Source organism: Meles meles, chromosome 13, assembly GCF_922984935.1.
Source record: "Meles meles chromosome 13, mMelMel3.1 paternal haplotype, whole genome shotgun sequence".
Lineage (NCBI taxonomy): Eukaryota > Metazoa > Chordata > Mammalia > Carnivora > Mustelidae > Meles > Meles meles.
Window position 1 is genome coordinate 38006476 of NC_060078.1, and position 22939 is coordinate 38029414.

The 22939-nt window shown below is 46.0% G+C and overlaps 1 pseudogene; it reads right to left on the minus strand.

The window, feature by feature from the left end:
* Positions 1 to 11482: 11482 nt before the first annotated feature.
* The window catches only part of LOC123955038, an 86453-nt pseudogene continuing 74996 nt past the window's right edge, over positions 11483 to 22939 (minus strand).

A 22939-nucleotide genomic window follows, 5' to 3' on the forward strand; every position in this document is an offset into this window, starting at 1 on the left:
ATGGAAGCAACAAAGTTGAGAAAGAGATTTAAAGATGGTTTGCTGCTAGCTCAGAGGTTGGAAGAAAAGGCCACAAACCAAGAAGTGTGGGCAGCTTCTAGACGCTGGAAAAGGCCAGGAAGCAGATTCTCTCCTAGGGCTTCCTTAAAGAATGCAGCCCTGCTGACCCATTCTGGACTTCTGACCTGTAGAACTGTAAGGTAATAGATTTGTGGGTTTTTTTTTTTGCTTTTGCTTTTTTTTTTTTTTTTTTAAAGATTTTATTTATTTATTTGACAGACACAGATCACAAGTAGGCAGAGAGGCAGGCAGAGAGAGAGAGAGGGAAGCAGGCTCCCTGCTGAGCAGAGAGCCCGATGCGGGACTCGATCCCAGGACCCCGAGATCATGACCTGAGCCGAAGGCAGCGGCTTAACCCACTGAGCCACCCAGGCGCCCCTGCTTTTGTTTTTTAAAGATTTTATTTATTTGACAGACAGAGAGGCAGGCAGAGAGAGAGGAAGGGAAGCAGGCTCCGCGCTGAGCAGAGAGCCCGATACGGGGCTCGATCCCAGGACCCTGAGATCATGACCTGAGCCAAAGGCAGAGGCTTTAACCCACTGAGCCACCCAGGTGCCCCGATTTGTGTTGTTTTGAGCCATGAAGTTTGTGTTAATTTGTTAATAGGAGCAGTAGGAAATCAATACAAGATCTGTATTTAGTATTTTCTACTCAAATTCCATAGGCATTTATAAGCACCCCCTCCAGACTAGGCACTGTGCTAGGTACCTCACCTAAATGCGTCTCTATAAACAGCATGATGAGTGGGTGCAGAGAGCAGGAGCTTCCGTGCAGAAGAGGCAAGCGGGAATCCCAGTCTTACTGCTCATTAGTGGTGTGATCTTGGGCCAATCACCTGACCTCTCTGAGCCTCAGCTTTCATGTCTGTAAAGGAGAGAGTTTTACACATGAAAATAGTTGACATGGCTAGGTACTCAATAGCTTCTAACATAATTCATATTGCTGCCTACTTCCTCCAACTCAGATGCATGGCACTATGCTTCCCCAGGAGAGCCCTTGTCTGGGGAAAGCAGACTCGCGGGTTTTGTGTTCAGTGCCTCCTGTCTCTGGGGTTCTCCTGAGGAATGGGCAGCTGGCCTGCCCAGCAGTGCCCAGAACAGGGTTAGGGCCAGATGTGGGGAAGAACTCCCTTTCAGCCAGCGCTCTCCAGAGCTGGAGCCAGCAATTTGCCCCCTTGGTTTTCAGGGGACCCAGGTGTTATGGCTGCCCTCCCCTAGGACTTCGGATTAGGATCTTTGATGTCAGCACCCCATGCGGTTACATGTCATCCTAGAGCTCACTGGTGCAACTGAAAGATGGGCATCTTGCAGTCTGGAATTTGTGTCTCTGTCCTTATCTTCATGTCTGTAGAGCTCCACACTGCTCAGGAATACAGGCTTTATTTCAGGACTAGCAAAATCACATGGATTGCACTTTGTTTTGGGTTGGTGGGTTAGAACAATATTTTGGTAAATGTACACACTGAAAATTTCCCACTTTTTTTTTTTTTTTTTCCTGCTTTGGCAAGTCTTCATTTTTCACTCCACTCAGAGCTCCAAGATAAAAGTAGCCTGAGCTGGTGTTTCCTCCAGCTAGTATCTATCTGTTTTTGAAGAGGCAGATTCCCCCTTTGAAGCCCTGTCCCATTCAGTATCTCCTGTAATGCTCTCAGCAGCTCTCTGAGGGCTGTATTCTCATTCTGCTGCTCTGATGTTCAAGCAGGATGAACAGGTGAGGCTACTAGGTTTGTAGACAATACCACTCTGCCTGTGGTTCTGGTCGTTTCCTCCAGCATTCGTTCTGATTGCTCTGGGCTTGTGCTGCACTGATGGCTACTTATTTGGATAGTATCCCTGGTCATCCCCATTTTACAGGTGAGAAAACCCATACAGATGAAGGACGTGTGCCAGGCATTGCAAGTGAGCCCAGGGCCCTTAACTCTGAGAACCCATGAGCTTTTCCCGCCCAAGCTGCCTCACTTTATGGGAGGTTAAATCACTCTGCCTTTAAAGACCCCATTACAATACCTTGGTTTCTTTTCTTTTTACCACCTCGAAGCGGCTGTAAAAATATTAAAACCAATTGCCGTCATCTTTCAGACCGCTGCGTTTATGAGATGTAGCTTTCAAATGAATGGAAATAATCGGAAACTCCCTCCCCGTTTCATTCTATGGGGGCATTTCAGATTTATACAATATTTCTGAAAGCTCTTATAATAGGGCATATGCACTTAGGGCATTAATGAAGTCGGCTCAGCGCTGGCTGGTCTCATTTCATGGAGCTAATTGTTAAGTGTTTTGCATACTTACAATTGAACTAAATTATTCCAAGCTAGCTGGTTTCAGGAAGTGTTAATTATATTTCAGTAAAGGAAAATCAAGGCTAAAAAATCATCCACTTAGAGCTTATCTATTTATGAACATCTCATTCTAGAGATCTCAAACATATATTTTAACGCCATGTGAATATTGAGATTAATATTTCTTCACCAAAGAAACCTTTCTTCCTTCTTTGAATAGCCCTCCTCCCCCCAACCCATCCTTCCAGCTTTATTCAGCAGCCTAGTCTGGAAGTTGAAAGAAGCCTTCCTTTGTATTTCTGGCGCCTTGAATCTTTAAGTTGGATGCCAGGAACAGCATTAGCTCCATTCATCCTGAGACCAACTGGCCTTCTGTAAATGATATTAAGTAATTAATTTATGGGTCCTGCACAGGCCATTTAGGACGCAGTGCTTCCTTGCTCCTGGGTTCTTTTTTGAGGAACTTAGGAGTTTTTACCTGAGACTTGGGTTGGAGAGGCTGAGTGACCAAGCACTGGCACTCAGGTCTCAGAACAAGATGGGGGGATGGGAGAGGAGCAGGTCTGGGGGGATCTATAATGCTTGTATCGTCTATTCACACTTCTCTTCCTACTCATTGGACCAGAAGGTCTGAGTGAATGCCTAACCAGAAGTTATTCTAGTTTCTTTTGCATCTGTTGCTCAATTTCTTTTCTATTTGTTTTTAACTTTTTGTTCATCCACTCATGCATGCATTCATTTTCTCATTCAGTACACACACATCGAGCATCACAGAAGAATACTGGACTAGGGGCTGAGCATAGAGAGTTGAGGGTAGCAGAGTACCCCCATTCAGGAGCTCTCATAATATAGAACGAGACTGGAGAGCTTGTTAAAGCAGGGGTGCTGGGCCCCACCCCAGAGTTTCTGATATAGCAAGACTAGGGAGGGCTCATGATTTACATATTGAAACAGCTCCCAGGTGACACTGATGCTCTAGTCCAGGGATCTCCCTCTGAGAAACACTGGGAGACTCATGGGACTTAGAAATTATATCCCAAGACCGTTTAGATTTTTCCAAAGAAGACATACAGATGGCCAGCTGACATCATCAGGGAAATGCAAATTTAAACCACAATGAGATACCACTTTACACATGTCAGAATGACCAAAATAAAAAACACAAGAAATAACCGTGGGCGAGGATGTGGAGGAAAAGGAACCCTCCAGCACTGCTGTTGGAAGTGCAGATTGGTGCAGCCACCGTGGAAAACAGTATGGAGGTTCCTCCAAAAATTAAAAATAGAATTGCCATATGATCCAGTTATTATGCTACTGGCTGTTTGCACATAGAAAGTGAAAACACTGATTTGAAAAGATATATGTACCCCTATGTTTATTGCAGCATTGTTGACAATAGCTAAGATATGGAAGCAGCCCAGGTGTCCATTGATAGATGAATAGACAAAGAATGCACAAAGAATGCACACACACACATACAGGAATATTAGCCATAAAAAAATGAAAATTTGTCATTTGTAACACCACGGATGGAGCTAGGGACTATTATGCTAAGTGAAGTAAGTCAGCCAGAGAGAGCCAAATACCATATGATTTCACTCATGTGGATTCTAAGAAACAAAACAAAGAGACAAATAAAAAACAGACTCTTAAATACAGAGAACAGACTGATGGCTACCAGAGGGGTGGTACGTGAAATAGGTGAAGGGGGTTAAGAGGACACTTGCCTTGAGCACTGAGAATGTATGGAATTGTTGAATCATTATGTAGTACACCTCAACTAACACTGTAGGTTAATTATATTTTGGTAAAAAATAAAAGATTTGTATCTAAATTTATATATATGCTATCACAGAGCTTTTTTTGGCTAGCAGATGAGAGAGGCATTTTTTTCACAAAGTTTTTTCCATTTAAAAAAAATCACTTTTTTCTCATAAATAATGAATGGAAAATAAGCAATATGTGTTGAGAAATGGATGTCGAGTAGCTGGTCAGTCTCATGAAACAGCTGTATATCCCCCTGCACAGTAGCCTTCCAGAATGAGATTCAAGTCTACACTTGTACAACATGACAAGTTATGCCTTTGCAGGGGCCTCCAGGGATGCTCACTGTGTAGGGGACCTTGGGTGGAGTTAATATTTAAATAGCAGTGATGGGGCACCTAGGTGGCTCAGTGTGTTAAAGCCTCAGCCTTCAGCTCAAGTCATGGTCTTAGGGTCCTGGGATGGAGCCCCGCATCGGGCTCTCTGCTCATCAGGGAACCTGCTTCCTCCTCTCTCTGCCTGTCTCTCTGCCTACTTGTGATCTCTGTCTGTCAAGTGAATAAATAAAATCTTAAAAAAAAAATAGCAGTGATGCAAATATCATCTCAGTGTTAAATCTACACATGCCCCAGTCTACCCAAAGCTTATATAGGCCTGACCTTGATAGCTGGGCATGGAAGAAGACACGTTAACTTAGAGACAGAAGAGGATCAGGGAAGTTCAGTCTACCTGGGGCTCAAAGGATGAATAGGAGTCTGCTAGCACTGGAGTGAAGGTGGGGTGAAGAATATTTTGGGCAGAAAGGACAGTCTGCAAGGCACTGAAGTGAGAAAAGGCAGGGCTTGTTCAAAGAGCATAAAGAAGGGATATAGGGACACCTGGGTGCCTCAGTCATTAAGCCTCTGCCTTCAGCTCAGGTCATGATCCCGGGGTCCTGGGATTGAGCCCCGCTTTGGGATCCCTGCGCAGCGGAGACCCTGCTTCTCTCTCTCCCCCACTTCTGCTTGTGTTCCCTCTCTGGCTGTCTCTCTCTCTCTCTCAAATAAATAAATTCTTTTAAAAAAAGGTGGGTGCAGATATTGCTGTATGTGCCGGGGGGAGAAGAAGGAGGAAGGCTGGGAGAGGAAGCAGGATTACGAAAACCTTGACTATTAAACTGAAAAGCCAGACTTTGTTCTGAAATACAGGTGATAGAGTCAAGGAGAGTGACTCAGGCTGCTCTTAGGCGGGGGTGGGATTAGAAGAGAAGTCTGGCAGGGCTAGGAGACTTTGGGAGGCAAAGTTAATAAGATAAAAATCAGTAAATGAATAAAACTTCAGTTCCTCAGCAGTAGTTGCCATGTTTCCAGGACTTGTTTGCCACTCATAGCTAGTGGCTGCCACTGGACAGTGCATATAGACTTCATCACTGCAGAATGTTCTATTGGACAGCACTAGTTAGATCAGAACCGTGGTGTCTGGGTGGGTCCGTGCACTTCTTGTGGCAGGGAGAGATGGGTGTGGCAAGACGGGACCAGAGTGGAGCTACATTCAGGGATAGCTGGTGCGTGGAGTGAAAGCAGTGCTCAGAGGCCGTTAACAGGGTCAAAATGATGGTAGTGGCCAGAAAAGGCCTAATCAGAGGTTGGAGGAAAACTGGCACCAGCTGAGTCCTAGAAGTCAAGAAAGAAGTTTCAATAAGTAGAAACCACTGGTGAGGCTAGCTAGCAAAGGGCAGAAATGGTGAGGAGAGAGGCAGCCTGGGCTGGTCAGCATCTTTCTCCTGGAAATTTGAATTGGGACACAGTGACTGAGGATATTAACTGTGGCCGCTGAGGCTGCTGTATTTTGGGAGGCTATGAAGGCTTTGTGCGGGAAGATGAGCAGCCTGTCTGTGGAGAGTGTGGAACACAGCAGGTGTATGCACAGAAAGAAGAGTACCACGCTCCTGGAAGGGACAGAGGCAGAGAGCATGGCTTGATCACCTTTTAGTTCCCTTGAGGCCCTCTCTTCTCCCTGTGACACCTGGGCGTCTTCACAACCGTGCTAACCAAGGGCGGGGCAGGGGTGGGGCCAGTTCCGTGAATTTCCCTTTCTTACAATCCAGCGATCTCTAAATACACTGACTCCCTACTGCCCAGCCCATGATGTGGCACATACGAATGTTCAATCAAAGGTTGTCGAATTGTGGAATTCCGGAGAGATCTGAATGATGGACAAGATTGAGACAAGCAGAGGGAAGGAGGAGGCCAAGGCTGCCTCTTCATCCCTTTGCCCACCCTTGAATGCCCAGGGAAATACTGCTGGCAGGCCACTGAAAGATTTTCTCCTTCCCTCACCCCTTTGGCACCTGGAATATGGCGTCCCCCTCCTTCCTCCTTCCTGAAGTTACACGTGTGGCTGGCACTGTTTCTGATGTCTTGCCTTGCATCACTACACTCCCACATCAATTCAGGTGGTGGTTTAGAGCCAATTAAAATTTATAAGCCACAGGTAGTGAGTGAAATCCCAAGGATTAATTTGCTCAGTGGAGTATTAATCTGTGTAATGTCATAGGCGCTCCTTCAACAAACGTGGCAAGATGGAGCCAGGGAGGTACATCCCCTCCTGTGTTTTATTGTAAATGCTTTAATTGGTCCCACTGGGCTGAAGGTGGGGTGTGGCTCCGCCTCCTCTGAGCACAGTGAAAGGGCAGAGTAAGCTATTTGGGTTCCCCAGCTGAGCTGCCCAGAACTCAGCCCCCCTCTCTGCTATGCAGCAGAACCTACTGCCCCCTCCCTCTGCCAGCAGAGACATGTCCTCTCTGACCAGCACTCCCTCTGCCCTGTGCTCCCTTTCTGTACTACAGGGGCAAGGCAAGGGAAGGAGCAGTAAGGGGCTGATTCTGTCAGCTCCCAGGACCTGCCACTTTCCAGGGTTTTGTAATTAGAATCCTTCTCAGTTAGGAGGTGCAGTGAATCAGCATCCAAATTAATAATGTGGCAGTGCCCACCTGTCCAGCCAACCACCTTGCATAAGACTACCAAAGAGTCGGAGAGAGAATTTACTAATGCGGAGAGTGCAAAATTAGGGCTCCGTGGCTGGCTGGATATGAGCCTGTCCAGTCAGCTTCAATGCTGGGGTTTGAGACACCTGGGTTCTAATTAAATTCCTTTCCCAAGCAGAGCTTGGCTGAAGAGAACCTTGTCTCAAGGGCACTCTGTTTCTTCCTGGAGAATGTAAACTTCAATGTTGCAAGTCAGAACAGTTACTGCAGCTGGTGACCCTGGAGTTCAGAGGGGATTAAGTGGTTTGTCAGAAAGGTAAACAGAGGCAGAACAGTCGGGAGCCACTTAATATAATGACTAAGAATTCTGGCTTTGGACCCAGATTCAAGTCCAAGTTCTCTACTTAAAAACTGGGTGCTCTTAAGCAAATTAACTAACTTCTCTGAGCTTGTTTCCCTATTACTAGAATGCGTAGCAAAACATCTACTTTGCAGGGTTGCACAACGTTTAATGAAGTGTTTAGCTGGTGCTTGCAGATAGCCAACTCTTAACAAATAGTGTCTTTTATTATTGTTGTTAATAGTAGTGATTAAAAATAATACCCTGAGTCGCAGTCTCTGTCTGCTTTCCTCTCCCTTGGCCTCTCTCACCCTCACCTGTGCTTGGTGATAGTGAGCAGGATAGGGGAGGGGACAGCTTTGAAAAGGACAAAATTGGTGCTGAAGCAAAAGAGATAATTGTTACTAACAAGCGAAGTTGAAGACTGCAGATTCCCACATTCCAGGGAGGGAATGGCTTGCTCTGATCACTTTGTGGGGGGGGGGGGGGTAGTTCAGGACAAAATTTCTCCTCAGTTTCAGAGGATTCTTTTATTTATTTGAGACAGAGTGAGTGAGAGAGAGTGAGCACAAGCAAGGAAGCAGCAGGCAGAGGGAGAAGCAGGCTCCCCACTGAGCAGAGAATCCCACGTGGGGCTCGATCCCAGGACCCTAATATCATGACTTGAGCTGAAGGCAGACACTTAACTGAGCCACCCAGGAGCCCCATTGGTTTCAGAGGATTCTGACGTTGGCATGATGTTAGTCCAAGTACACTGTTAACAGAAATGACTTCAGGCTGGTTTAAGTAGGAAAGGAATTTGTTGAAAAAGAATATGACCTATCAGAACATCAGCAGGATAGCTGGGGAAGCAGGATAAGAGTGGCTGGGCACCAGGACCACAGTCTGGACTGAGCTGCAGGGTATCTTGGTGTGGAGCTGGTGCTATTTCTGTCCCCACTGTGATGCCCTTAGGACCTGGGAGTCGCCTCTACTTCTGGTATGCATTTTCTCCTGACCATGCCTCTTCAAGTCATGAGCATGACACACTGGGCTTCAGCTGCAAAGAGGAGAATGGAAATATGAAACAACTATCAGGCCTCCATTGTTTTCTGACTTAGGAGGAGGGCTCTGCCTCCCGAAGACTCACACAGTAGGGTGTTCCCTAGTAGGAAGTCTCAGCCCTAACGTAACACACGTCAGTGACAAATACCAGCAGTCTTCTACATCTCCATGCAGTGGACCATGAGGATGTTGAAACCTTCACTGGCACATTTCTGGCATATTTCTGCATTGACTGGTACTTTGTCTTCTGTTGTGTTGAGAAAGGGACTTGTGCTCCTGGAAGTTGAGGCCCAGATCTTTCGATGGCATCAACAGGCTGCTTGGGAACTCCGGTGGGGGAGGAAAATGAGGATATCAGTGATGGCTGGACTTTTCTCTGCCTTCAAAGGCAGCTGGTCAAAAAGTTCAGGCCAAGGGCAGAGTCCAGCTGTGCAGACAACCAGTGAATCAGAGCCACGGTTGAGGGCAAAGGGAGAGACGGCAGTGCAGCTAAGGTGGGAGCTGCCATGCCTTTCTGGGGACACACTTGGGCTGTGATGCCCCTCCCCACCAGGCCCCCCCATGAGATAGTGTGTCCAGTGGGCAAGAGACTGGCTGGAAAGGCCCTTTTCCTGCTCTGACAGCACATCTTGTTTTTCAGGGTCTTCACCTCACCCCTGCCCCCCATGGGGGATGACCACTGAGCTCCAGGGAAATGAAAGGTAGCTCCCCATTGTCAGATGATAAGGACTATGATGTACTCCAGTCATTTCCCCACGACAGCACTGAAGCAGTCAAACGCCAGTAAAAAATGAAAGCTAATCTTATCCACACAGCAGAAAAAGTATTGCTGTTGCATTCAAATCACGTGTGGGTGGCCGGCTGGATGGGGAGAACCCACGTAGCCTCCCTTGCCTCACCCCAATACCAGGAACCCTTAGGACATTGGTTCTCAAGGGGCAGAGGTCTCTGTATCAACAGTGTCAACATCACTGGGTAACAAGTGAAAAATGCAAGTTCTCAGTCCCCATGGCAGACTCACTGAATCAGAAACTCCAGTGATAGGGCCCAGCCCTCTGTTTTAACGAACCAGGAGATGCTAGTGCTTGAGTTTGAGAATGACTGCTTTAGGATTTTGAGGAGATGCTCTCCTTTTTAAAGGGCCTCAAGTCTTTCCCTCTCTGTAAAGTGGAGAGTTTGAATGATTTTTTTAAAGTACAGATTCAGGGGTGCCTGGGTGGCTCAGTGGGTTAAGCCTCTGTCTTAAGCTCAGTTCATGATCTCAGGGTCCTGGGATCGAGCCCCACATTGAACTCTCTGCTCAGCAGGGAGCCTGCTTCCCCCATCTCTCTGCCTGCCTCTCTGGCTACTTGTGATTAAAATAAATAAATAAATAAATAAATAAAGTGCAGATTCAAGTAATTCCATGGATCCTCACCCTGTTCTGCTATCAATTAGGTGAGCGTCCTTGGGTGAGTCACAGACCTCTCTGGGGACCATTTCCTTTCTCAGCAAAACGACGGTGTTCAGACAGTTTCATGGAGGAGGCGGCTCCTTGGGGCGTGGACAGGATTGGGTTACTTTGCTGGTCCCCTGTGGCCCCTGCTGTGTGCTGTGGTGTGTTTGCAAGGTGGTTTGCTGTGGCACCAGTACAGACTGTAAACAGCCACGTGTCAACAAGGAGGACGTGAAGTTATGGTGCATCTGTGCCATAAAATATTCTACAGTGTCAGAGAGAGTGGGGACAATGTGTTTGTACTGATTTGGGCTCATCTCTCAGAGTAAGTGAAAAAAAAAACAAGGTAAAGAACAATATATATATTAAAATTTGTGTGAAAAGATACAAATACATGTTTGAGTTTATGTCACATATCTCTGGCAATAGCAGATCCCTCTTGGAAAGGGCCCTTAGGGACTGGGGCTGGGGATGATAGGAGTGAGACTCACTTGTCACTGAATTCCCTTTGGTACTGTTCAAGTTTTTAAAGCCTATACTGTTGACCCTTGAACAACATGGGTTTGAACTGTATGGGTCTACTTATATGTGGATTTTTTTTTTTGGATACGGTATAGTACTGTCAATGTATTTTATCATTTTCTTAGTAACATTTTCTTTTCTTTAGCTTCCTTTGTTGTAAGGATACAGTATATTATACATATAACATACAAAATAGCGTTAATTGACTATTTATGTTATTGGTAAGACATCAGCAGACTGTTAGTAGTTAAGTTTTGGGGGAGCCAAAAGTTACACGTGCAGTTTCAACTGCGCAGGGGGTTGGTTGCCGTAACCCCCTGTGTTGTTCAAGGACCAACTGTACCCGTACTAGTAAAAAAATGAAAATGCAACAAAAAGCGCTTGCAATAGAGAACCATAGTCCTGTCTGGCTCTCTGATGTTTTGATCTTGGAGCAGTGGCAGCCAAGTCTGCAAGTCAAAGATGAACAAGGCTCCTGTGGTGCCCTGAGAGCGAGGAGGAGAGGAAAGTAGGGCAGCGGGTGTCGGCAGAGTTCACTGGGACACACGCACAAAGGGCCCCCTGTCCAGGCCTCTGTCTGCACCATGCAAGGACAGGGGGACATGGAGGTGCAGAGGGCCTCTGTGGGTAGGCTGTAGACTGGGCCACACACCAAAGGTCTGGAAGGCAGAGCTGTGCCTGCCAGGCAGGCAGGGCACCGACCTCACTGTGGACTCCAGCGGGACACTTACATGATGGAGTCAAGGACCCCAGAGGCGCCAGAGGGCAGGGCGTGAGGCTGGGCTACTCTATTCTGACCTTGCAGGAACCCCAGGCAGAGTGAGCCGGTCCCCTCAGAGTCCTCCTCCAAGCAGAGAGCCAGGATTGGATTCCTTGACGTTGCCCACCCTCTGGCAAATTATAGGGGCCCAGTCCTGTTTTGTGAAGGCTGAAAGGTCTTCTGCCCTCATTTCTCCACTCTCCAGACAGAAATCCTTTATGCTGATGAGTCTCATATGGTTAGAACAGAGGGCGTGTGATAGGGAGTGGCCAGGGGCTAGTGTTCGGAGTTGGGGCTGGTTGTGAACGCCCTTATCATGCAGGCTGCACGCGGACTTCATCCTGGAGGCCTTGGGAGCCATCAGAGGCACAGTCGCTCTGGCAGCGGTAGGCTGGGAAACCAGGGGCTACAGGGAGAGCCTTGATGTAGCCAGCCAGGGACTCAACAGGCCTACGTCCCTGCATGGATCTGAATTAGGCAGTGGGGGAGGGCTGGGGATGGCAGCCAGAACTGGGGTCAGCAGTCCGGGGAGAGGAAGAAGAAAGAAAGGCTGGGGAGGACTCCCAGTGCTTGGGTGACTTCTAATGGACAGGCGGTGGGTAACAGAATTTCGAGTAATAAGAGGGGTCAAAGGAAGTCTTAACAACAGAGGGACACTCTCTTTACAAAGGAGGGGTGATGGCCAACTTCACAGACTTCAGAGGTCACTCTGTTGGAGGGTTAGGAGAGAGGTGGCTGGAGCCCAGCAGGGGGGAGGCCACTGGCAGTGCCGTGTGGTGGGTTTCCGGGGTGTGACCGTGGCAAAACCAGACTGCAGTTGGAAGCCGGCAGCTGAGGCATGGCTCATGGGCTAGGAGAGGGCACTCAGCACAGGCTGGCTGCTTGATTGATTCTGCTGCTGGAACAACACAAATAGCCGGAAATGTAAACACTGCTGGATCCAGCACAGCGCCCCTTGGCATTGCTAATTAGCTCTGAGATTATTCCTTGCAAGGAAGCAACTATATCACACCTTGGTTCTGGCTGAGTAAGCAAGCGAGGAGGCAGGTCTGGTCAGCGGCTGCCCATTGACACCCCCCCCCCGCCCCCGTTCTGTTTAAGAAATGCCAGAAACAGTCACACAGCCCCCTGCCTCCTGCTCCTACCTTTCCAAGGTACCATTGCTTAGGTGTTACTGGTTAAGAGAGGGACTAATTTGTGTAATGGAAAAGTCACGGAGAGAGAATGTGATATAAATGTTAATCGCTTTTTTAACTTCACATTATGTGATCTGTTAACATTAATATTTAATTTAATGCAGTCAAAAGATTAATGCTTGTGTTTATTTCTAAAAAAGGCAAGGATGCTTCAGGCTGCTTTTCAGCTTGGTTGAGCTTTGGGGGGAAAAAAAAAACCAACCCACCCGGAACAGAAGAAATGTATTCATGCTGTAATAAGACAAATACCCTCTCCCCCACCCGCTCTCCCTCCTCCATTCCTAAAAATAAGCCGCGGGGTTCTAATGGGGACACTGATTAAATATTCGGCTCTGTAATTTATGCCCAAGTGAATCCCAACAGGAACCAGGGGCTCTGGAAATCTGTTGTGAAATAATTATCCTGAATGACATTGTCGAGATGGTCTGCAAGGGTGCTGTCAATAATGCATTAGCCCAAATCTGTTTGAAATACAGCAAGGAAATTACACGATATTCATGGGAACCTGAAAGAATTATCAGTAAACAAATTTAATCAACTTGATGTTATGCATACCACTCAACCTCTTATTATCTGATCATCTAGGTTTAGAACACGCAGGGGAATTGAATGACGCGGGACGCGAGGCTGAGAGAGAGAGAGAGAGAGAGTGTGTGTGTGTGTGTGTGTGTGCACGCGCATGCACGCTTGGTGTAACCAGCTTCGGGTCTCTGCATTTCTCCTCCTTGGCTGCGTTTTTTCTCTCATTTGCATTTTTCTCTAGGTCTGATTGTTGGCTGTCAGCTTTCACCTCAGCCTGGCTCTTGAACTCTCTTTTTTTCCCCCAGAGTCAGAGCCCTGCTTAGAAAAGTCAGTTGACTGCCTCCCTTTCCTCCAGATGTGCCTCTTTCTCCTCTTCTGCCTTTCAAAGGCGTGGTGGTTGCCCCTGCTATGGAAATCAGGAGTAAAGAGGTAGGAGTGCCCTCATTGGGGGAGACATTTCCTGGCAGAGAAGAAAGAGCCCTAAGTGAAGATCTGCTGCTATTTAGTGGATCTTACACAAGACTTTCTCTGGGCCTTAGTTTTCCCATCTGAAAAAATGGGTCTTGTGTTGGGTGGTCTATGTGGTTTTATGAAATCTTGGTAGAAGTTCAGCAGCGTGTCATTTGCTTGGATTTTGTTCCTTGCCTTCTAGATGGGAACCCCAGAGGGAAGGGGCTTTCTCAAGACCAAACGGGAAATTGGAGGCAGAGTCAACGTAACTTTCAGACCCACTTCTTATTACCCCTTCATCCCCCAAATCAGAACATTACTTTTTGTCTGCACTAAAAGCCATGGGGTGCATTTCAGAGTGTTTAGTCTAGAACTGAGCCCTAGGTTCCATGGTGGGGGACTCGGGTTGCTCTCCTGGCTTTGCAAGTCCCTTTCCATTTCTAGGCTCAAGCTTCCTTGTCTGTACAATAAAGGTGCTGAAGAGATGACCCTTCAGACCCCCTTATTTTAGCTTTGACATTCCACATCACCATCCACTTTCTAAGTTCCCTGACTGGCTGGCTATGGCTTCATACTTTCAGGAAGGAAGTCTAGCTTCCATTTCCAGACTGTAACCCTCTCTTCTAACTTCTTTGTGGAGTGAAAGTACACTGTTACAGAGCATCTGCTGTGGTCAGTGCTCAGGACTGGGCCCTGTTGGGGGGTGTGTGGAATATACTTATTGAGTTCACTTTGTTCTTGGTCCTGGGCCTGGTATTGGCTTGACTTCATGGAGTGTGGGAAATAATACTTGGGGAATGAACAAAAGCTGATTCTTTCAACAGCTTCTTTTGGGGGTACCTACTGTGTGTCTGTCCCTGTACTCAGCATTATGTAGGATAATAGTAACATTTATGAATACAAACTATGTACTAATCACTTCAGTATTTAAGAGCACAGTGAATGAGACTTTCCCATTGCTTGGGAATGGGCCAAGTAAATGTAGGGATAAGAGGCAGAAAACAGCTGTGTTATAAAGAACACCAAAAGCAGAGAGGTATAGACTCTCCCCAGAAGCTACTACATGGCCTCTTCTACCTCCATCCATTACTGCAGCCCAGACCCTGGCCTCACACTGTCCCAGCCTAGAGAAATGAAAGTCCAGATGTGGCACTGTTCAGTATGGTAGCTGCCAGCCCCAGATGGCTATTAAACCCTTGGAATGTGGCAGGGGCACCTGGGTGCCTCAGTCATTAAGCGTCTGCCTTTGGCTCAGGTCATGATTCCGGGGTCCTGGTATCGAGCCCTGCATCGGGCTCTCTGCTCAGTGGGGCTTCTCCCTCTCCCCCTGCTTGTGTTCCCTCTCTCGCTGTGTCTCTCTCTGTTAAATAAATAAATACAATCTTAAAGTTTGTAAAATAAATAAACACTTGGAATGTGGCTATTCCAGACTGAGATGTGTAAAATACACACCGGATTGCAAAGACTTAGCACAATAAAAGGATGTAAAGTATCTCAGTAACTTTTTATATGATTACATGTTGTAATATTTTGGATATATTGAGTTAAGTGAAATAGAATATTAAAATTAATTTCACCTGTTTCTTTTGGCTCATTTGGAAAAGTTTTACTTATTTAAGTAATCTCTATACCCACTGCAGGGCTCAAACTCAAGATCAAGAGTTGTCCACTCTTACGACTGAGCCAGCCAGGCAACTCTTTTTGGCTTATTTTGATTTGAATAGTAGGAAATTTAAAGTTATGTAGTCTTACATTGTATTTCTATTGGAAATAGAAATATTTAAATTATTTCAAGAATATTTAAATATTTGAATAATTTTTCTAATGGGAGAAGGGTGTACTAGGAGTGTGGTAATGTGGCTTTCTTCCTCCCATTTCTCATGTGGGAGGCTAGAGGGGCATTTGTCCCCACTCCATGTAAGGGATTCTAAGAGAATCACTCACAGAGATGGAAGGGTCCTGGATAAAAGAAGATTGACATTTTAATTCTTGGATTAGCTTCTCCTTAGCAGGGGAATTGCTGATCTGCTCCCTGTGCTTATTTGAACAGGAGGAAAAGATAATCGGAGAGTGTGGTAGGCAGAAAAATGCCCCCCATGTCACCCCAAGGTGTCTATGTCCTAATCCCAGCAACCTGAGAATTACCTTATATGGTGAAAGGGACTTTGCAGTTGTGATGAAGTTAAGATCTTGAGACAGGGAGATTATTCTAGATTATCCAGTTGGGCCTAATCTGAGTTCTGGAAGATGGAGAGCCTTTCTGGGCTGCCATCAGAGAGAGATGGTATGACTGGGATGATGGAAAAGGCAGGAAAAATGAGAGGTGTGAAAGGGGTTTGGTTTGCTACTGCTGGCTTTGAATATGGAGGAAGGGGCCATGATCCAAGCAATGCACATGGCCTCTAGATGCTGGGAATAGTAAGGAAACAGATTCTCTCCTAAAGTCTCCAGAAAGGAACACAGTCCTGCTGATACCTTGATTTTAGCCTAGGAGATCGGTGCTGGATATCTGACCTACAGAAGTGTAAGACAATCCATCTGTGTGTGTTAAGCCACTGTTTGTGGTAATTCATTATGGCAGCAATAGGAAGCAAATACAGAGAGACACTGGATTGGAGAGAGTATAGTGTTTTGGCAAAATAAAACTGCATGAGTTGCTCTTGAGTTGAGTGGAGCTTGTGGAACACAGCCAGGCTTCACCCATTCTGCTAAGACCCTGGATGGAGGGAAGGAAGCTTAGCAGCTAGAGGCTTTCAGGTAGGCCACCAAGGGTGGTAGTTGAGGGGAAGTGGAGGAAGTCAGCTTGGAGCAGCCCTTGGGGGTGTGTAATGGAGAGTTCTCCCTCCTGTGGGGCCTCCCAAAGAGCTCCCAAGGAGAAAGGGCCCAGGAGAGGAAGGGGGAGGAGGATGGAAGAGCAGAACGTAGGTCTTGCCTGGGTGGTATGGGAAGCGTGTGAGTGCTAAATGAGATAGACGATTGAGGTTTTTTTTTTTTAGATTTTATTTATTTATTTGATGGAGAAAGAAAGAACAAGCACGAGTAGGGGGCAGAGGCAGAGGAAGAGGCCGACTCCTTGCTGAGCAGGGAGTCCTCCATGGGGCTTGATCCCAGGACCCGGAGATCATGACCACAGCCAAAGGCAGATGCTTAACCAAAGGAGCCACCCAGGTGCCCTGGTGATTGAGATTTTAAACCAGACTGACATTTCCACTTAGATACTGAAAATGAAAAGAGATTGAGGGTCTTCCTGTGATGTCATTACAAAATAGGAATGTGAGATTCATCAGGGCATGGATGAAGGCAGTACTTTGAAAGCCATTATTTTTTTTATGTGTGGCTAGCTTCATACTCTACTGAATCCAACTATGCATGCATTTAATCCTACAAATGATCCTTTGAGTCAGTCCCTGTTACCTTCATTTTACATATCATAAAACTGAGGCTCTGAGAGGATAAGTAATGTGCCTAGTGGCACACAGCTTCAGCAGCTAGCCAAAACTCAAACTCAGACTTGTCTGGTTCCAAGTACACTTTTAAAAGCCACACTTGCTGTACTGTGTCACACTACTCTGATGTAAGTAGAGTACTACTACTTCTGGAATGGACCAAGAAAGACTCACTCACACTGTGAGTTAGCCCTTTGTGGGTAGGAGGGTAAAATTAGAAAGATCCTCAGGATGTAGCCAGAGAAAATGGACGTTTCTGGGACACCTACCATGTGCCAGGCCCTGCCACGTACTTGGCACACATTATCTCAGTTGAACTTCCAGTGTAACTTCATAAAGTAAGCCATTCCATTCCAGTTTAGTAGATGAGCCAAACTGAGCCATAAAGAGATGACTTGACTTGCCAAATGTCAAACAAGTAATAGGCAAGATTTGAATCAAGTTCTGCCTGATTTTTAAACTCTTTAAACTTTTAAACTCTTTCCACCCAGCAGCAATTTCCCAGTGAAAGGAGTTTTGGAGGGTGGGACAGTCTTGAGGAAGGCCTCCAGGCCAAGAGGACGCAATGGAAAGAGGGAGGGTGACAAGTGAAGGCGCACACATGAGAGAGAGCTCGGGGCCAAGAGTAAGCAGGTCTGACACAGAGAGTGTGTGAGAACAGTGGGAACAGGAGGAAAAGCAGTTTGGAGTCAGGTGGATGTTGTTTGGGAATGTCTGGTTGAGGAGTTTGGCTTCATTTGTCAGGCCATGGGAGATTATTTGCAGAGAGGTCTAGTGTGCCTTTGGAGGAAGAACAGGAAGCTTGGAGTGTGGGGTTTCTGGGACTTTCTGCCATTCCCCCCTGCCCTCCCACCCCAGTAGGTACACAACAAGAAAGGGATAGTTTAGGCAGAAACATTGCTAAGACAAAGCGTGGTCAGGGTTGGCCAGGGGCAGATTTCAGATACAGCGGACAGGGCAACAGAAGGCACTGAGGTATGGAGGGTACATAAGGCAGAGGAAAGATTGTGGCTTTGGCACATGACAGACCTCTTTCAGTTCTCAGCCCTGTGACCCTGGGCACATAATTTTGCTTTGATGACACTGAGATTAAATGAGCTCTGTGTGAGAGAACGTGCAGATTTCCTCACTTTAACATGCTTCAAAATGTAGCCCCTTTAATGTCTGTGTCTGACCGCCTTGAGGAGCCCCTTTCTTACAGGGGAGCAGGGAAACCTCACATCAGTTGACAGGCTCCACTAGCCTATTCCATTACCTTTCAGTGAAAATGTTCCCATTCTTCATTCCTATTTTCCTTTCAGAGCTGGCTTAAATAGTTCCTTTGGGATTAATGAAGAACTCTTTAAGTAAGTGGTCTTTCAGAGTTTTCACTTCTTTCTCTTCTCTCCAAGATGGCACCTGGGTATGTGAGGGCTTTACTGCATTCTCTGGATAATGGAGGGACAGGCCTTGGATTTGCATGGTGTCTTCCATATCCAGCAGCTAGTCTGGTCTGCTCCCTGGACTGGTGGCCACTAAGGTGTGACTTCTCTCTTCCGGCCTTCTGGGTGATGTGCTAGTGGAGTCTGTGGTTTTGGCCATTTGCCCTTAGAAGTTCCTGTCCACCACGGCCTCTTCCCTCTCAGTACCATTGTATGCCCTCCTTTGATTGCCTCTTTGGTGGAGGGTCAGGGGTTCTGCCTGACTCAGTCCTCTGGCCACTTCCTACAGTTGCTGCTGTGCTACCACAGTCTGCCATGTTGGAGAGATTTTGAGTGGCTTTTCTTAGAGAAAAACTCTTGCTAGTAGACATGTGAAGTGAGTGGGCTTTTACTTCTTTGGTTGACTTTGGCTTTATCCTCGACCTATCTAATTTATCTCTTCAACGTGAGACTGCAGTTTGAGGGGGAAGGTGGCCCTGATGTCCCTTCCATCTTTTGGAGTGGATGGCCTGAGTGTCCCTTCCATCTTTTGTTCTCACAGCTTTGTGAATGTGAAGGGATGAACATCCTGACTTTTACTTTGGGGAAATATGGCACCACAAGGCATGTGGTTCAAGGGTACTGACTTCATGCCTAAACTCCAGAGACAGACAGAAAACTGAGGCCTGGATAACCATACCATTCTCTTCTCCTGGCCAGTGACTGGTTCAGGGATGGACATGTGACCACATTTGTGCAATGAGAGATAGCTCTGGGAACTTATTAGAACTTAGAGGAGTGCCTATTGGCTTAGAGGTTTAAGTATCCAATTCATGATTTCAGCTCAGGTCATGATCTCAGGGTCATGAGACTGAGCCCTGCTTTGGGCCCTGCGCTTGTCCCTCTCCCTCTGCCCTCCCCCTGTTCTTTCTCTCTCAAGTAAATAAATAAATCTTAAAAAAAACCCAAACCTTACAACAGGGGTGCGTGGGTGGCTTTGTCTATTAAGTGTCTGCCTTCAGCTCAGGTCACGATCCCAGGGGTCCTGGGATCGAGCCCCATGTAGGGCTCCCTGCTGGACAGGGAGCCTGCTTCTCCCTCTCCCCCTTCTTGTGCTCTTTCTCATTCTCAAATAAATATATAAAATCTTTTAACAAAAACCCCAACTTAAGGACAGAGAAGCTCCTTTGAAAATTTTAACAATGAGATATAATTCATATAGAGGGAATGCACTGGTCTTTAGTGTTTAATGTGACGAGTATACACATTTGTGTAAATAGCACCCAGATAAAGGTATAGATCATTCCCATCACCCTCAGAAGTTCCCTCAGGCCCTTTTCCAGTCAATCACAGAAAGCCTCTTCTTGTCCCTTTCCAGTCAATACCACTCTTTTCCCAGTATACACAGTAAAGACAATCATTATTCTGACTTTTATCATTATAGATTACTTTTCCTGTTCTACTTTCCATTTTGGCTTTTTCATTCTGTTTCACGTATCCCCTTGCCTATACTTAATCCAACATCACAGTACCTTGGTATATTGCCTTGGAGTTAGGCAGTATAAATGTTTTTAATTTTGTTCTTTTTTAAGGCTGTTTTTGTTTGTTAAGTTCTTTGAATTTTTATATAAATTTTAGAATTACCCTTCCAATTGTTCAATACAACATGCTGGGATTTTGATTGGAACATCAACGAATCTGTAGCTTAATTTGGAGAAAGTTGACATCTTATCCATATTGAATCTTCCAAACCATGAGTATGGTATATCTCCCCCCCCTTTTTTAAGTTCTTCTTTCATTCCTCTCAGCAATGTTTTGTTCTCACTGTAGAAGTCTTTTTTGTTCTTTACCAAGTATTTTATATTTCATGATGCTATTATAAAGGTATTTTAAAAATTTTCATTTTCCAGTGGCTAGCGTAGATGTTCTCTTTTTAGTGTCTGCTAAGCTGGTGGGAGATGAGTCATGCAAGAGACATCATGGGGAGGTGGTCTCCCTGAGAGTGAATTCAAAACAGAGGGGAGAAGAGCCGAAAGATGGGAGAAGAAACAGTGAGACAGAGAGAGATAGGGAGAGGGAGAGAGCTCTGAAGAAAAGATCTGAGCTCCTATATTCCATTTAGGTTGAAGCCAGGTCTACCATGGATACTACTGGAGACAACAAATTTATTTATTTTTGCTGAAGCCATTTTGAGCTGGATTCCTGTCACTTGCAACTGAAGGAGTCCTGACTAATCCAATGTCTGACTTGGCCCAGTCTTGCAGGCTTGTGTGTAGCTGAGTAGGAGTTCCATGTCAAAAAAGAAAAGACACAGCACAGGTCACCAATTTACTCTTTCTTCCCATGAGTGAGAGCTGTGGGGCTGTGGGTCTCCTCATGGGGTGAGGAACTATTAAGTGAGCCCACTGTTTAATTCTTTCCTTTTTTCTTTTCTTCCTTTTTTCTCCCTTTCTCCCTCACTTCCTTCTTTCCTTCCTTCCTTCTTTCCTTCCAAAGCACAGTCTAAACCTATACAGAAGAATTTAAAAAGCAACATTACCTCTGTTAGCTGGTCTGTGGTCCTGCCGTGTGAGATACAGCAGATCTGCTCAGTTTTGCTGAGGAATGTGGGATTTATTTTTGTCCCTCCTGGGGCCTGTGGCATTACAAAAAGCACTCTAAGCTTTTGAGGGCTGCTTTCTCTGCAACCCAGGGAATGTCACTGCCTTTCATTAAATTCTTTCAGTTTAGACTCTCCCTCTGGTGATGGGGGAAGGAGTTGGGGGTAGGAGTGGGGAATGTGGTATGGGAAGCACTTGCTGTTTCTGTCACTAGGCTAGCCATCCATCCACCCAGTCATGGATTCTCTGAGCTCTGAACGTTTATTTCAAAGAAAGGTAAAATATGCACTGGATGTGTTCTATTTACCTTATCTTATTGGATTCCTGCTGCAGCCCTTTGAGGTGGGCATTGTTAATACCCTCATTTTTTTCTGACGAGGAAGCTGAAGTTTAGAACCTGTAAGCCACATATTAAGTCCAGACAATGAGAAGGTGACAAAGCTGATATTCAAACCCCCCAGTGCCCCCCCATTCTTTGTATTCTGAGAAACTGTCTTGGTTTCCTGTGTGGGGGGGCCATGCTGAGCAGTGCAGGAGGTGGAGAGATGATGAGCACTGACCAGGTGTGAATCTTGTCATCCAACCCAGCAGCCCATTAGAGGAGCTGAGGCTGTGTAGATAACTGTAATGCAAAGGAGAAGGGAGGAGCATCTACATGTAATGATGTGAATCTTTGAGATACAGGGGCCAAACCATGAGAATTTCAGGGACTTTGCAAAATCCTAAGTTATTCTTAAGACTTCCAATGTTCTGGGGTGCCTGGATGGTTCAGTGGGTTGAAGCCTCTGCCTTCGGTCATGCCTCAGGTCATGATCTCAGGGTCCTGGGACTGGGCTCAGCAGGGGGCCTGCTTCCCCCACCCCACTCCCCTCCGCCCTCCTCTGCCCCCCTGCCTGCCTCTCTGCCTACTTGTGATCTGTCTGTCAAATAAATAAATAAAATCTTAAAAAAAAAAGACTTCCAATGTTCTTCATTCTCTGTATATAGTTTTATATATAACTAAACTTTCTGATGAAGAAATAAGAGATATTAAGTTAGTAGAGTAGAACTGTAGCCTAGAGTGTGTATTAAAACATGGAAAATGCCAGTGAACATAATTGGGTAGTGTCTGAATAATGTCACATTGAGATCTCCTAGCAAGGTTAACAACACTAAGGAATTCCTTGTCTTCCAAAATTTATTTCTTGGAACACCACTCATAGAATTTATGTAAAATATACTGTGCATATAAACTTATTAATATTTATTTTATTTGCAAGAATAACTCACCATTAGCAGCAAAAAGGGCATCAAACACATACTGATAACACAACAGCCTTGAGCAAGACTGACTCATGTCAACCTTAACCTTCAACTCTGCCTGTCAGTCTTTCCTGATCTTGCTTTGACTTGACATTGGAAGATTCCTTCAAACCAGTAATGCCTCTGTACTGATAGGATTTGATTCTCACAGGAGAATATGATACTTTTCTTGGTTTTCTTAGTTGTTTTTTCTCAGGAGTTGCGATTTGGAGGAATATTTAAATTTCCTGAGAAAGAACAGGAAGTTTCTGAATGGAGACCTTCGTCTTGAGGGAGGGGCAGATACAAGCTAGCAGGTTTGGGGAAGGTAAACACAATGCACAGCTGCAGGACTCACGGCAGACTTCCTGAGGGAGCTGGCACCTGAGCTGGGATGTGAAGGGTGGGCAGGATTTAGAGATCGAGGTGGGTGTAAGAGTAGGGAGAAAGCCTTTCCAGGTGGACCGCCCAGCTTGAGCAAAGTAAGACTGAGAAGCTGGAAACTGGGGATACACCAGGCAATTAGACTGACCTTGAGCAGAGTGTCTGTGAAAGGGGGTAATTAACAATACAGTTGGAAGGGTAGAGTGGCACTACATCCATGGGGAGGGGGCAGGGGGAGGGATGAGGGCAGGCTCTGCATCATTTACATCTCCCTGTCCTGTAAAGTAGATATTCCAGGGTTATTTGTTTCTCTTGTGATGAGGAGACAGAGGCTCACGATGTGCTTAAGGTCACATGGGTAAGGTGGGGAAGATGAACTCTATAGAACACGTAGTCCAATGTCTTGTCCATCACCAGCACACACTGGAAGTCTCTGGAATGAGGCGGTCCTTGGGATTTTTTTTTTTTTTTAAAGATTTTATTTATTTGCCA